Genomic DNA, 16,966 nt, shown 5'->3' with positions numbered 1-16,966 from the left:
GGGAGGAAATGAGCCAGCAAAGGGTGCAGTATAGCTATGATGAAACATATAATTTTCCTCTAGTTCTTTAATGCTCCCCTCACACTCCCACTATCATGATCCTAATTCTACCTTACTAATCCAGCTAGACCAGAGCATGTATACTGGTACAGATACAAACTGGAAACACAAGGATTCCTGGACAGATAAACCCCTCAGGACCAATAAGGAGAGTAGTGATACCAGGAGGGTAAGGGAAAGGTGGGGGAAAGAAGAGGGAACTGATCACAATGATCTACATATAACCCTCTCCCTGGGGCACAGACAACAGAAAAGCGGGTGAAGGGAGACATTGGACAGTGTAATATGTGAAAAAATAATAATAATTTATAAATTATCAAGGCTTTGTGATAGAGGGAAGCAGGGGAGGGAGGGGAAAAATGAGGAGCTGATACGAAGGGCTCAAATAGAAAGAAAATATTTTGAGAATGATGATGACAACTAATGTGCAAATGTGCTTGACAAAATGGATGGATGTATGGATTGTGACAAGTTGTACAAGCCCCCAATAAAGTGATTTATTAATATAGTAACACATTTTCATCCTGCAATATTGGCATGTTAAGGAACAAAGAGAAGTATATATATAGCAGTGTCACAATTTTAAAATGCACAGTTTCTTTTGCTGGGAAAAAATTAAAAAGCTTATAAAAAGTTAGACTGTCATTCTGTAACAGATTTAGATGTAAATGAGGGAGGTACAAGTGCTTTCTTTAAGTGTTACCTTGTTATTTTTGGTAAAGTGACTATCTTAATTTTCGAAGTAAGAAGTGACAGCTCACTTGATATTCATCAAAGTGTCTTCTAGTCTTGGTTTCGGATAGGTTGGCCACACGTAAGGTTAGCAGATGGGGAGTGATCAGACAATGGGGAAACAACTCTCAGGAGGCATGATGTAATCTATTTTAACTACATGATGAGGTTGATGAGAGCCATTACCCACTAAGTTTCACAGACAAGTTTTCTTGTTAGTGAGCATAATCAGGATAAAGTATGCTATCCCTCATTTGAACCGAACGTGTTAATGAGAGTCAGTAGCTGCTTGCCTCTGGTAGGAAGAAGAAATAGAAGAAGCAGAAGCAGAAGCAGAAGCAGAAGCAGAAGGAGGAGGAGGAGGAGGAGGGTGGGAGGGAAGTGGAGGGGAGGAAGAGGAGGAGGAGTTGTTTATATGTTAGACTCCATAACATATAAACTCTGCTGTAGCTCTGAGTGACTAGGGTTTCCAAAATGCTTCTTAGGAAGGTGGTCTGTAGGATGGTATTCATGGAGTGCTGACCCAGCGCTCCACAGCTAGTGTTGAAGAGAGCTTGCTATGTGAGTGGTCGGCCACAAGCATATAAGAGTGAGAAGATGAAGACTAGATTCATTTCCACACTTTGGAAATTTCACTCTTGCTGATTCTGGTACAGTGGTTAAATATTTAACCTCTGCTCAAGTTGCTACTCAAAAGATCTGAGAATCAAATGCACCAGTCGCTCTGCATAAAAAGTATGCAGCAGTCAAGCATACAACTATGGCAACGCTTTTGAGCAGTTCTATTTTGTCCCATAGAGTCACTATGAGTCAGAATCAACTCAACAGCCAATTATAGATTCCAGGATGATTTAATATAGATATTATTAATTAAACCTACAAACTTCTATCCCAAATAAAACTAAATTCTAAGGTTATGAGTTGATGTAGATTTTGTGGCATGCCATTTAGTGCACTAAGGTGTCCTGATAGCACGATTGTTTAGCAGTTGGATATTTACCCTAAGGTCAGAGCTTCTAATCCATGGCTAACCCTCAAAATAAAAATTTTAAATCCTTGTGATCTGTTCCCATAAAGGTAAATACCTTAGAAGCCCTTTGGGGGCAGTTCTACTCTGTCAAATACAGCTAGTTACTAAGAATAGGAATTAACTTGAATACACAACAGCAGCACTATTATACCCACTACACTGATTTTGACCTTAAGCATTTCTATTGCACATATGACCACCTTGCTTATTTATATTATGTTAAGTTCTGTAATAGATCTGCTTGTCTTCTACCCCTCTATTCTGTGCAATTTAGATACGTACTAAATAATTATCTGCATGGAAACAAATAATGACTAAGAATAAGTTTCCCTTTTAATTTTTACCCATGTTCTGCATTTCATCATGTCTATGTAAAAATGGTATCGAGATAACCATAATTCATAAATTCTAGGGTAGCTATCTGAGGTATACAAGGGAAAATAAAAAGTATTGTTTCTAGGTTTCCAGTTTATACATTCATGTGCTTATTTTTTGTCTAAATATTGACATAAATGTAGCTCAGAGATCGGTGGGTGGCTGCAGACACTTTCTGAAAATAATACACTATTTAAAAAAGAAAGAAAAAGAGGAATCAAAACAGTGGCTTCCCAGAGGATCTAGTGGGGCAGGTATACTTAGGGCAGAGAATTCAGTTCATTGGAACGTTTGGTAATCTGCTTTTTGAGAGCCCTATGGAGTAATATTGTAGATATTTTGAAAGGAGACAAAAAGACTGATTAAAAAGGAATTTTAAGAAATTCAAAATTGCACTGATGAGACAGACACGTCAGGGAAAGATTGTCAAGTAATTTGCCCCGTCATACTTCAAGGGTAGTAAGGACTGTCATACAAGAATTTTGTGGAATGGGTTAGGCAGTCAGCTATCAAAAACAGAGTCATCAGTTCAGACCCATCAGCTGCTCTTTGGGAGAAATATGGGGCTGTATGTTCTCTTACTGATTTACAGTCTTGTAAAGCTTATACAGAGTTTCTATGAGTTGGAATTGACTCAATTGTTGTGAGATTAAACTTACCCCATCTACACTGCAGATGGGAGGTTGCTCCTTCAAATTTCCTTTGTTTCTAATATGAAAAGACTGCTTATAGGCAACACGTTTCAAGTCCATTGAAAGCACCACACCTGCAGCAAATTTTAGAGCACAGAATACTCTGAGGAAGGGATCGAGTGCTGGAAACAACTTCCCAGGGTTAGAGACCTATATGGTGGATATGTTGAGAGACAAAAGGTTCGTATTTTTAAAATAAAGTATTTATAATTTTGTAGCCATACCTTTTTACTTGCTTTCTTATATGGGAAGTTACTGTAAAAACATATATTTCTGGACTATAAAATTTTCTTGAAATTCCGGAGGAAAATAGTAAAACAAACATATGTGTATTAGTTGTTAAATGCATTTTTTGGGTATTTTAGAGTAAATGAAGACACACGTAAGAATAATCTATTATATTAAGAATAGTACAAGGCTGGTCACAATGAGGTAAAAATTAAAGATGTTCCAAATATCCATTGCTGTAAAGAGTTTGTCTAATGATAGCTAATTGATGAAGCATTGGAAGTACTCATTCACCTAAGGCATGAAGTGTGGAAAAGAGCTTCCTGGCCATTCAACTGAAAGAAATCTATATTTGTACCTGTTCCATATAAAGGTGATCCAACAGAATGGGAAGATTATCAAACAATATAATACACATGTATAGATGCAAGTACAGTTTTACTGATGATCATTCAACAATTGCAGAATTACATTGACAAGGGTCTGCCATCAATTCAAGTGGGATTCAGAAGAGGTCATGGAATAAGGAATAGCATTGCTGACATCAGATGGATCTTGACTGAAAGGAAAAAATATCAGGAAAAGGTTTACTTATGATTTATGGACTATGCAAAGGCTTTTGACTGGATAACAAACTATGGATATCATTGAAAATATGGGAATCCCAGAACTACTGCACTGTCCTCATGTGGAGACTGTGCATAGACCAAGAGGCAACTGCTGGAACAGAACAAGAGGATACTGCATGATTTAAAATCAGGAAAAGTCGTACATCAAGATTATTTGAACTCTATGCTGAGAAGCTAAACTCTATGAAAAAGAATGAAGCATCAGAATTGACATAAGACTTACTAACAAGCTTCTGTATACAAATGAAAGAACTTTGCTTGCTGAAAACAAAGAGGATTTGAAATACTTGTTCATGAAGATTTAAGGACTGGAGCCTTCGATATGGCTTGTAACACAATGTAAAGAAAATAAAATCCTCACAACTAGACCAAGAAGTAACATCATGACAAATAGAGATAAAATTGATATTGTCAATGATTTCATCTACTTTGGCTCCACAATTAATGCTTATGTAGTCAGTAGTCAAGAAATCAAATGATAAATTGCACTCTATAAATCTACTGCACAAGACTTCTTGCAAGTTTTGAAAAGCAAGGGTGTCAAAGGTACCTAACAAGAACAAAGGTCCAACATTCCCATTATGATATCTGATATTTTATTATATTATAATATGTATATTAATTGTATATATATTATATCTGATACCAACCACAATTCTTTCCCTCAGTTTATTCCCTCACATTTCAGGGTCCTGCAATTCACTTCAGTGGGTCACAGAATTCACAAATCCTAAAGGAACAGGCTCACATGTTTGGAGGTGCTGGTAAGTCCCAAACCTGAAATTCAGACATCTGTCTAGAGAAGATACTTTACGTTCATGAGGCGGTGGAATGTGGTGAAATCAGAGCAAGACAGGCCAAAATTCAAATCCGAAGACGCAGAAGTCACGCAGAGGCAAGAGAGGGAAATGCTCCAAAGTGACAGCAGGTTTGTTTTCTTCTGTAAATGCCCATCCTCAAGGGAAGTCAACAAGATGATGCTGATGCATGGTCTTTTGTTTTTCCTTCAGAATATATCGCAAGGAAACAAAGAGCAGTAATTTAAGGAACCCCTTATAGTGTGTTGGGGACTTAACCCTTATCCCACTTTAATACTATATCTTGAATATAACAAACAGTGCTCTTTAAACTGGGATTATAACCATTGATGTACAGGCAATTATTTATAAAATATCATGAAAGGGAGTTATGGGTAGAAGAGCCATATTAGGTAATTGATGATATCTCAAACTTAAGAGAAGGTTTACATTGATAGCAAATGTTTATAGACTCTGTGTTGTCAGAGCCTCTAGAGGTTTCCAACTCATACAACAGAAGCAAACACTACCTAATCCTGCACCAGCCTCATGATTGCTCTTCTGTTTAAACCATTGTTGCATCCAGTGTGTCAATCAACATTCCCCAACATGAGGTCCTTCACCAGGGGCTGATCTCTACCATGTGACTGTCAGTTTGCCATGCTCTGATGGATTATGTGTTGCTGTGATCCTGGAAGTAATGTCACTGGTATTTCAAAAGCCAGCAGGGTCACCTAAAGCGACAGATTTCAGCAGAGCCTCAAGACCAAGAACAGACTGTAAAGTATAGGCTGTCCACTTCAGAGGAATTAGCCACTGAAAATCTATCGGCAGCATTGAAACAAGCCTCTCTCGGTAATTGTATTTACTCTTTTGCCTCCAGGGGTGCTTTAGAGGGACATTTTAGAAGCTTAATTTTATGAGAGCAGAAATACAAGATATAGAGAAAGAAAAGTAACCATTTATATGATGTCAAAGATTTAGCACATTTTAAAGAAATAAAAACTATTGCAGGATAAAGAATACTCCAAACAATACAAAGGAAAGCAGGTTGAAACAAAATAAAGTTTGGTGAACAGATCCTGAATCTTAGGAACCATGCTAAACTCAATCATATATTTCATTTTTTAATTTAATAGTAATAAAAACATAAATGCCGCTGTGATACTAACAATAAAAGTGATGTTGTTATCTGAATTATCTTATTTGTAATTCGCTTAGTAGTCTTAGTTTAGTGATCCCAGAAGAAAAAAAAAGTCAACATTTACATAGTGTCTGAAGTGCAAGTTGAAAATACAGAAATTCTCAAGATAGCTAGTGAAAATGTACACATTTTAAACTATGGTACAAAATAGTATAATTACAAGTTACTTATGTCTTACTTTTAATTTTTATCTAGGAGCAATTATTTGGCTAAAAATATCATAAAAAATAGATTTTAATTTTTATCTAGAAGCAATTATTTGGCTAAAAATGTCATAGCAGAAGGAATCCTAAAATTGAAATGCTTTATTTTGGGTGAGTGCATCGAAAAGCAATATCTTAATTATAGGATGAATCTACAATGATTAGAATGATGTAGATAGATCCAGTCAAACTTGTAAAGAGCCAGAGGTAAACAAGGTATTTTCACATCTCTCATAATTATGTTACTATCTTAAAGCACTGTTAAGTTACAGACATTTTCAATAATAATTTGAAGACTTTCCATTTCTTTAACCAGCCTAGAGCACAAAAGCTGAGAATAACAGTGCAGCTAATTATTTTATAAGAGGTTGAAGGATTGGACTTGATAAAAAGTATCCAAGACATACCTGTATGCTGTCCTCTCCAAAATGCATGGTAGCTATTATGTAGAATCATAAAAAAAAAAAGAAATTGAAATCCCAACTATCACTTCCTTTCTTCTTTTCTCTTTTCTTTGGCTTCAATTAAATAAACCATAGGCTTACAATCTATCAAACTTAGAGAGTAGGTTTTATTTTCCTAACAAAAGAAAATGACTGTAAAGTTACATGTCCTCAAATTATCTCAGTTGCATTTACTTACAATGAAGTGAGGCTTTGTTTTGTTTTTTGCCCCGTGGTTGGTCTGCCAGGCCACTAACAGCATTCTCTGGATGTCATGGACGGCAACCTCATTAAATAACCTTTCTCACTTTCTGCTCCAAACAGGCATTCTCATCTACATTTTACCCCAGCTTTACGATGTACCCCGAACAACAGTCTATTTCATACGGGGAAAATGGAAAAAGAAACAAAACAAAATAACTCCCAAGAACAGAATCTAAGAGACAATTTCGCACATCTGTTCCTACGGGTGTTCTTTCATTCTTTCTCATTTATAATTAATGAAAAATAATGGTGCTGACACAAGTTAATTACTATGAAAAATTACAGTTTATGATATTCATTATAATAATGGCAAACTACTTGAGATTTTCAAACATTGCTCCTAAGTAATTAGAAGTGTTCATAAGGAGTTCACCTGTGAATTTTTTCATCCGACTTTGCATTCTGTGAAGTTAACGAACACCCAATGTTTTTCATTAGCAGCAGAGATAACACAGCAAGAGATATTAATCACAGAGTCTTGTACCTGGGAAAACATTTAAAGCAAATTGGGATTATGTAGTTGAAGCAGAGGTCAAAACAATACACAAAGATATTCATTACAACTCAACTTTTCTTAGCAGGTTCAAAGGGACTATTAAATTTGTTTCATTTAGTAACAATTTGGTAAAACTAATTAGAATTACTATCTTGTCCTAGTTTACCAAAAATATTAAATTACAGATTTTAAAATTGGAATTAATATCTTTCTAATTAGCACATGCAAATTAGAGGATTGCTCCTTCTCAAAGTTGCTTTTCTTATAAACCTATAAATTGTAAAACTAATGCAATAGTCCTCAGGTTATTAAGAATAACTTATGACTGAAAAATACTAATTAGGCCTAATAGGCTTGTGTAAATGAGCTACGTGAAATACATCCCTGTGAAATATTTGGTCTGTTGTATATTCTATAGTAACCTAACAGGAAGGTGCTCATTTTGACTTATTTAGATCATTATAATGATAAAGTGGCTATATATTTTTTTTAATTTCAATTCTTATTTAATCAAGCTAATACAGAAAAATACAAATTTCAGAGCAAGATAAAGTACTTCAGATTATGCAAAGTATTTCAATTAATCCTGTTTGCAGGAATATATTGATTCAAGAATAAACAAGTTGCTAAGGTTAAAGACAAGTATGTGTTGGGGGTATTCTTTCAGAAAAAGAAAGAAAAATCTCATAACTTTGTTAATTATATTAATTAATATGCTGCCAGAAACTGATGTTAAAAAGCTTTGATAAATTAAGTACCAAAAATTAAGTATTCATTTAATATTTTCTGGTAAATTCTCTCTAAAGTCCAGCATATTAAAAAAAGCATAACGAGGAAAAAGAAATTCAAATACATTAATACTATGCAGTAGGTCCCGAGTTAATATCATATGACATCTGTCCAACAAAATACAAATGGCCATACTTTATGTAGTATTATCTCCTTTTTAGAACACATAAAACAATTCAAATCAACGGATAGATATCAACATGTTTAAATACCATAATCATGAAAGAAATAAAAGTATTTCATTTACTTAGTATGCCCCCCAATTTTAGATGAATTTATTATACGTTTAGAACTTAGAACATTTTAATCAATAGGAAAATATATTTACTCATGCAACAGTATTGAATACATTTTTGTTTCCTTTTAAAGGTGGCAGACTACAAGTGCTGATGTTTAAAATCAGCATTGTCTCTTTCTCTGCTTCATTTGGTTACTTATCTTTGGGTCGATTGCATTCTCATCAAAGGTCTCTCCATGAGGTTACATGATGATCGCTAACAATTGTAATGTCCCGGACCCCTGAGATTTCCAATGAGAGTGGTGAAATGAGGGGAGGCAGGACTAATGAGTGAGGAATAAAACCCTCTATTATTTCAAAGGTAAGAAACAAAATTTTGATTTGTGACTTTAACATGTAATTTCATTAATACAAAATGATGATTTTAATGTTATCAGTTACTTGTGTACAAATAGATATTTGGTGTAATTTATAACATTTTTTGTGCATTATATTTCGAAGTTAAGAATCTATTAAGAATAATGTGCTATTTATTTCCCATTTACACCAAAATTGTGATATAGAAAAAAATCCTCTTATCATGGAAGACATAAATGATAAGATAATACATTTTTGAAAATCAAACAACTGGTAAGTAACCCTGGATTTAAGCCTAAATTCACCTGATTGCAGAGTTCCTTTTTCAAAATGTTCATGAATTCTCTGTTTTGAAAGTTGTTCTGGAAATAATTAACAGCAATTTTTTTTAATTAGGGAAAGTAATTATCTTTATTAAGATATATCCTAAGCTCGTTTGGTAAGAAAATAAGCTTCTCATACAATATTCTGAAAAGTTTATCATCAAAACATTTCTTTTCTTTCTCCTTAATACTGAGAACATCCTGGTAGTTCTTAAACAAAAAGCTTCTTACTGACATTGGTTCAGTGATTATACTTATACATATTGAACACTATTCTTTTTCGTAATGATTCTTCTTTATATGACTTATGTGTCTCTAAATTACCTGTATTTTTTTCATTTAATAGTATGACAATACATTATGGCTATAAATTTGGAATCGAACTTGGAAACCAAGGACAATTTCAAATCCATCAAGTGATTAATGCACCATAAGAATTCACTTTGAGTTCACCTTTCAATGAATAATGATGTAATTAAATGAAATTTCTTAATATGAGCCTTCTATCCATGTCTTTGTAAGCCTCACCAAATGACCGGGTAGGACTGTGTATATGTAAGATGTCTCAGAAGCAGGAGGTACATCCATGATCATCAAGAAAGAAGAGTCATCTGCTGAGTTCCTGTAAGATCCTTATCTGAAGTGGCAGAGGCAGTGGCATGCAGGACATGGGGCAGATCAGAACAGCCAAGCAAATGATGAGACAGAATGGCAGGTAGACTGACCTGCCGATGGGGAGAGCAAGAAACCAGGTGGCTGAGAAGCCAAGGACTAGAGAGATATGCCTGTCAGCATCACTAAGATGTGCTGTATACAACAATAACTGGTTCCTTAGTATTTTGTTACCTGTTAGCTTCACTAATAAACTCATATACTTGTGAGTTTTGTGTGGAATAGTGTTCTGTGTGTAAATTGCAATCATTTATGGTATCCACCAGAATCCATTCTTAAAAGCTTGAAGGTAAGCAAGCAGCCATCTAGCTCAGAAGCAACAATGTCCACATGGAACAACATATCAGCCTGTGTGATCACGAGGTGTTGAACGGATCACTGAAGAAAAATGGGTGCATAAGCAAATGTGGCGAATAAAGCTGATGGTGCCCGGCTATCAAAAAGTATAGCATCTGGGGTCTTAAAGGTTTGAAAGTAATCAAGCGGCCATCAAGCTCAGAAGCAACAAAGCCCACATGGAAGCAGCACACCAGCCTATGCAACCACGAGGTGTCGAAGGGATCAAGTATAAGGCATCATCAGAACAAAAAATCTTACCATAGTGAATGATGGGGGGAGTGTGGAGTGGAGACCCAAAGCCCATTAGTAGACCACTGGAGATCCCCTTGCAGAGGGGTCTCGGGGAGGAGATGAGCCAGTCAAGGTGCGATGTAAGAACGATGAAAAATACAACTTTCCTCTAGTTCTTAAATGTTTCCTTCCCGCTCCTGCTACCATGACTCGAATCCGACCTTGCAAGTCTGGCTAGACCAGAGGATGTACACTGGTACAGATAGGAGCTGAAAATACAGGGAATCCAGGGCGGATGAGCCCTACAGGACTAGTGGTGTGAGTGGAGAAACAGGGAGGGTAGAGGGAGAGTGGATAGGAAAGAGGGAACCGATTATAAGTAACTATATGTGACCTCCTCCTTGGGGGACGGACAACAGAAAAGTGGGTGAAGGGAGACGTCGGACAGGGCAACATATGACAAAATAACAATTTATAAACTATCAAGGGCTCATGAGGGAAGGGGGAGCGGGGAGGGAGGGGAAAAATGAGGACCTAATGCCGGGGGTTTAAGTGGAGAGGAAATGTTTTGAGAATGATGGGGGCAATGAATGTACAAATGCGCTTTACACAATTGATGTGTGTATGGATTGTGATAAGAGTTGTATGAGCCCCTAATAGAATGATTTTTTTTTTAAAAAACATACAATACTATATACTCCCAGATATCAAAAAGCTTCACAAACTTTATTTGGTTTAAGTGAAATTAAACCTAAATCCAAATAACCCAAAACACTAATGAGAAAGGCCATGCCACGTAAAGATCGTAAAGGAGTCAAGGAACAGAAGCTGAAAAGAGACAAAGATCTTTTCCCAGAACCAACTGAGAGGGAAAACCTACGCACAGAGTCAGAACCCAACATTAAGACTTGCAGCTGTAAAACTGAGAAAACCCCATATTCTGGTGATATTTCTGTTACACAAGCACCAGCTAACATGTGGTCTCAAGAGAGTGAAGGAAACAAAAACTTGAGATTTCAGAGACTTGAGACAATCGAGATGCAGTTGTATTTTGAAAAATGGAAGATCTGCCAGATGGTGGAATATACAGAAAAGCTACACAGACACTCTACCACAAAGACAAGAGACACTAAATGAAACAGATACAAATGATTATCTTGAACTTTGAGTTTCATAGGAAAAGGGTATAAAAATGTATCAAATACCAAATAGAAGATGAAATTGAATGAAAATAAAGCAAAAAAGACAAATGGGGTTGTGGAATTATCAACTAGCTTGACACTGTGGCCATTTTCAATGTTTGCCAGCAGGATTCCAATCAGAGCAGCAACTTGATAATTGGCTCTCCCTCCAGAACACCATCAACACCCATGTGGGTAAATGGCTATGATCTCCCTCTTATTAGTCACACTCTCCTGGTAACCATAAATATAGCCATCCCCCAGCCTGTCCTTCCCAGCAACCCAAAATGCAGGCCTCTCCAATGCAGTTACTTCTCCAGTGGAGCTGGAAGTTACATCTTTGTATATCAGGCAAGAATGGATCCAATTATCTTGTTTAGAGGCACTTTTCTGGGTCAGCAGAATGCTATTACAGACTCATCTGCCCTTAGGCCTGCGGAAACTCCTTACAGATTGAGAAACCTGGTATTCCTTACCTGCTGGCCTGGTGGGGATTCATTCTGTCATCAGTTTTACTCACTCCCATTCCCATGTGCCATATGGGCCAGCATGGCCTCCTTCAGAGACCAGGTTTACTGACTGGTCACAACCTTCTCAAAACTAGCAGAAAATCATAGATAGCAGCCAAGCCCAGCCAAACTACTTTCAACTACTTACAGGAGCACAGAAGGAAGAACTGTACACACATTCCCATCCTCTTTCATACCTACAAGAAGAGAGGTGGTAAGGGGTTAACTTCTGCCAAACTAGCAAGCAGAGTGGCACATTTATCCCAGGAATACTAAACAAAATTTAAAAAGTTTTTTAGGCTTCAAAGACCTGATACACCACCCTATGTAACCCCACTGGTTTTGCGAGTTCATTTCAGATGGGCACAATGCATCCACATGTCCCTTATGTGTGCAAGATATCCTTTTATACCCAGATGCCCTTTCACTGCTATACTATGAGCCAGCAAAAACCCCTTCTAGAACTAGGAGCCCTATCCTTGCTTTACCGTATTTACTTGAATCTTCATAGCAGATTTCAAAGCAGGATTATCAGAGATTATCTAATTCATGAAGATTAGCCTAAAATTTATATTTTAAAATAAGATAAATTTATAAAGAAAATAAATGTATTTAAAGTTTATGGCACAATAAAGAATAATGCCCTGAGTTAGCCATTACTTGCATTTAAAATTTGAGAAAACATTTATGAAGAAAACCCCAGCCATCTGCCTGGCTGCTTCATCATGTTTTCTCTTATTTCGGAGTCCCAAATGACCTGCTGCAGCTTGTAATAAAGTATGGTGAAAAATGCCTTGATTAATTATGCTTTGAATTTTAATATTTTCCCCCTGGACTCTTTGTTACTGGAGGCTCTGAAGGAGTTTCCAATGTCAAGCAGATAACAAAAGGATGACCTTTATTGTGACTACCAGTGGCTCAGTGGATCCTTATCTGGAGACTGAGCCCCTAGCTTCCCTGCCTGGGAGCATTTTAAAGAGAAAGGGGGTGGGTTTACAGGGAAGTCTGTGACAGGTCACTGAGCCAGCAAGTGGGAACATGTCGAAGCTGAAAATGTTGATACACAGGGCTTTCAGGGATTGGTTGGCCAGTGACTAGCACAAGCTGGTTCCTGAAGAGGAAGTAGGCAGTGGGTTGCAGTAGAAGTGCAGGAATGGTTATGGGGGAGTTTTCACATTCCTTCAATTTCTTTGTCTCCACAGCAGTGTTTTGTCCCTGCCTTATCCTCATGTTATCTCAAAGTTATTTTATCACTGCAATATAAAGTAAAGGAATTAAATATGGAACTCTTGGCAGTGTACATATTTGCTTTCTTTCTGAACAAACTGAAATAATATAGATTTTAAAAGTTACTGCCACCTCAAAAGAAAACATAGGCTTATTCTGTCTTCCAGAACTGAATTCCTGTAAAACATATTTTTAATGTTTTGTTCCCAAATGTTTTAACGTGACACATTTTTGTTTTTATAATATAAGATACGTCAATCTAATATATATGTGTATGTATACATATATATATAATACTGGAATTCAAAATGTAAACATTTAAGAGAAGGAAGAAGAGTGACAGAATGTGGACATGTAGATTTTGCAAAATGGTGGTTGTTATTTTGGACTTTTAATCAATTTCTATAACTTGCATGGCCACTTTTATTTTATCTATTAATGTTGTTATTTTATTATTTATCAAGTTTTATTGATATCAAACAGAAACAGAATTGTACAACTTTTATGAAAACATAAACACAATTATACAACAATTTATAATTAGAAAATATATATGGACATAAAAAGTCTAACATCAATTTTAAATTATCTATTTAAAGTGAACTTTTATTTGTTATACGCTATTGGATTTTAAAAATATTTATTTATTTATTATTGCTTTTAAAATTATTTACTTTTATTGGAGGCTCTTACATCTCTTATCACAGTCCATACATTCATCCACTGTGTCAAGCACATTTGTATATATGTTGCCATCATCTTTTTCAAAGCATTTTCTTTCTCCATGAACCCTTGATATCTGTTCTCATTTTTCCACCTCCCTCCCTCATGAGCCTTTGATAAGTTATAAATTATTATTTTCATATCTTATATCATCCTCAGTCACCCTTTGGGTGACAACTTTTCTGTTGTTCGTTCCCCTGAGAGTGGGTTATATGTTGATCCTTGAGGTAGTTAGTTTATTGTGCCAACCTGGCCGATAAACAGATGTGGGATTAATTGAAGGGCAGAGAGATAAATGGCTCGGTGAGCCTCACCTTTCTTGTCTCTTGCTCTTTGATCATCAGAGCAGTGTGTGGCTGCCTTGCTTGTTCTGTGCCTCAATTTGCAAGCTACTACCTGTGGGACACTTAACTTGTGGACTGTGTCACAGTAATTGGAGGTCCCTTCAAGACCTGCTTCACCACACCATTGGAATTTATGTCTCTTGAGCTGGGGACTGTCGGACCCTGTCATCTGGCTGACTGTTGGTGACCTGCCTTGCTGTTTGCTGCCTGTGTCAGGATAGCCTGAATTACTCTACAGAGCACTACTCAGTGACCCTCAAGACTTGAAGGACTTCCAGTGTCTCACAACTGTCTCACGGGAGTGAGTTGCACTGAGCCATTTGTACTGCTTTATAATTTAATTAACTGGTTATTTCTTATGTTATACATCAATCTATATTTATAAATATATATATATATATATATAATTATTAGCATTCTGATTTTGGTTCTTTAGCGAGCCTTGTATAACACAATCCTTGTGATTGATCCCCTCTTTCTCCTCCCACCTTCCCCTTATCCTCCTGGTATCTCTAGTCTCATTGTTAGCCCTGAGGGATTCATCTATCCTGGATTCCCCATGTTGCAGGCTCTTCTCTGTAGCAGTGTACATGTTCTGGTCTAATATTAAAGATTTTAAGATAAATAAGTGGCTATCTAGCTGAGAAGCAACAACACCCACATGGAAGAATCACACCAGCCTGTGTGATCTTAAGGTGTTGATGGGATCAGGTATCAAGCATCTAAGACCCAGAACAAAATCATACCAATGTGAATGGTGAGGTGTATGTGTGTGGAGTGGAGACCCAATGCCCATCTATAGACAATTGGACATCCCCTTACAGAAGGGTCACAAGGAAGAGGTGAGTCAGTGAGGGAGAAGTATAGCACCTATGAAACATACAACTTTCCTCTTGTTCTTTAGTGCTTCCTCCCCACCAACTATCATGACCTCAATTCTACCTATTTTTAATTTTAAGAGAACATTTATTATAGTCTTAAATAGGATAAGAGGAAGACAAAAAACAAAAAATATCTATTATGAATATGGGGAGACCACTGGAATGAGCTTATAATGGTGTCCAAAGATTGACTGATATAAAAGAATTTATAAGAGGACATAGGTAGTCAAGGAAAACTGTTACATGTGCATGATACATGGCAGTAAATGAAGGCATCACAGCTATAGGCGAGGTTACTAAAGCTGGAATAGCTTTATTTTTGGAAATATATGCTGGTTTAGGGGCTTTTGCAAAGGCATTCTATGGGACCTCTTACTGTGATTTACATTAAGGACACACCAGGCAAGCTTCAGATGAGGCTGGCTCACTTTGGGCTTATCAGGTGAGTGGCTTATCAGAGTAACACTGCATTCTGTCTGAGCACAAAATATTCATATCTATGCTCAAGGTTCTGAAAGGATTCAATGGTTTTATCATGTGTTCATTCTGCAGATTAATTTTCCCCTTTAACTGTCATCCATGGTCTTTTGCCTACTAAGTTCTCAGAATTTAAGGTATACTATATGTTCTTTTTCTGCTCATGGATCTTAGTATTTACAATCCTTGAATCAGACAAGCTGGTTCACTTCCACGTGAACTTAGTTGGCATCTCACTTAAATGGCTTTTTTGTTTTAAGGCAAGGTTTTAAGAAACCAGAAGGTATTCCTTCTGATAAAAGGCACCATCTGATTTCTTCACTACACATTGCTACAGCACCCATATCTCAGGGATCCCTTCATGAGGACAAATACCAAGCAGCGCCACAACCTAAGAATGAATTGTTCTTATATTGGGGCTTATGATTAAGTATGAGCTCGAAACCCTTTCATACATCAAAGGTTTATATATATTCCTGGTCCACTTTACTGGCAGCATTATCAGTTTTTTTGAGACATGATATAAGTAAATGCCATGGAATATTTTTCAAGTGTATTCATAGTATCATTACTCTAGCCAGTGGTACAGATTTTACAATATTATTGTGGAAATGGAAATATTCAGAAAAGTTTTCAGAATGAAATATGTATAATATTCACTTATATATATTAAAGCACAAGTGACTGACACAAGATAGAACTTTAAATAGTAGTCTTTTCATTAAGCAGAATTATGTCTTCAAAGTAAGACATATCACAAAAAGCTAAAAAAATTAAATAAATATATGGTGGTCTCAATTTGCCTGTTATTGGTCAATCTCAACAGGAAGAGATCTGAATCAAAGTTCAATGACACCCAAATTTAGGACCTTGAGATAACAGTTACTTTTTCTCACAGCGGACTCCCCAAAAGAGAAAGACAGGGCTTTCTACTCATTTTAAGGACCAAGAGCCTCAGAAATCCACAGGGGACATTCTGTTCTGGCCTATAGGATTGCTTTGAGTCGGGATTGACTTGTTGGCAATGAGTTGGCTTGTTTTTTATCATCGTCAGTGTAAGGTCACCTCTCATCATTGCTTTGATTTGCATCCTTGATGGTTAGTGATCATGATCATTTCTTCAAATTTGTTACTCATTTGGATATCATATTCATTTTATTCTTTAAATGAATTCTTTTGCTGCATTTAACTGTCTCATTTTTAGTAGGTTCCAGTTATCTATTTTGTTATATACTTTGTGTATTTACTTTGTTTCATTTGATGGTGTGTCTGTGCTCTACAAGAAACTCAACTTACTGCCATCGAGTCAATGCTGACACACAGACTCCCTGTAGGTTTCTGCGAGTTTATGGGCATGTATCAATGGGAGTACAAAGCACAGTCTTTATCACATGGAGCTACTGGTGGTTTTCAATGGCTGACCATGTGGACCTCATAGGGGCTTTAAACCATTCCCTATTGTCTCTCTCATTGAATGAATAGAAAATAGAGGGAAAGATAACAAGAGAAGGAGAGAGAAAAA

The sequence above is a fragment of the Echinops telfairi genome, unplaced genomic scaffold (assembly GCF_000313985.2).
Source record: "Echinops telfairi isolate 266 unplaced genomic scaffold, ASM31398v2 ScPeMD7_7469;HRSCAF=8507_1, whole genome shotgun sequence".
NCBI classification, from domain to species: domain Eukaryota; kingdom Metazoa; phylum Chordata; class Mammalia; order Afrosoricida; family Tenrecidae; genus Echinops; species Echinops telfairi.
Note: the sequence above shows the minus strand (reverse complement) of the source record.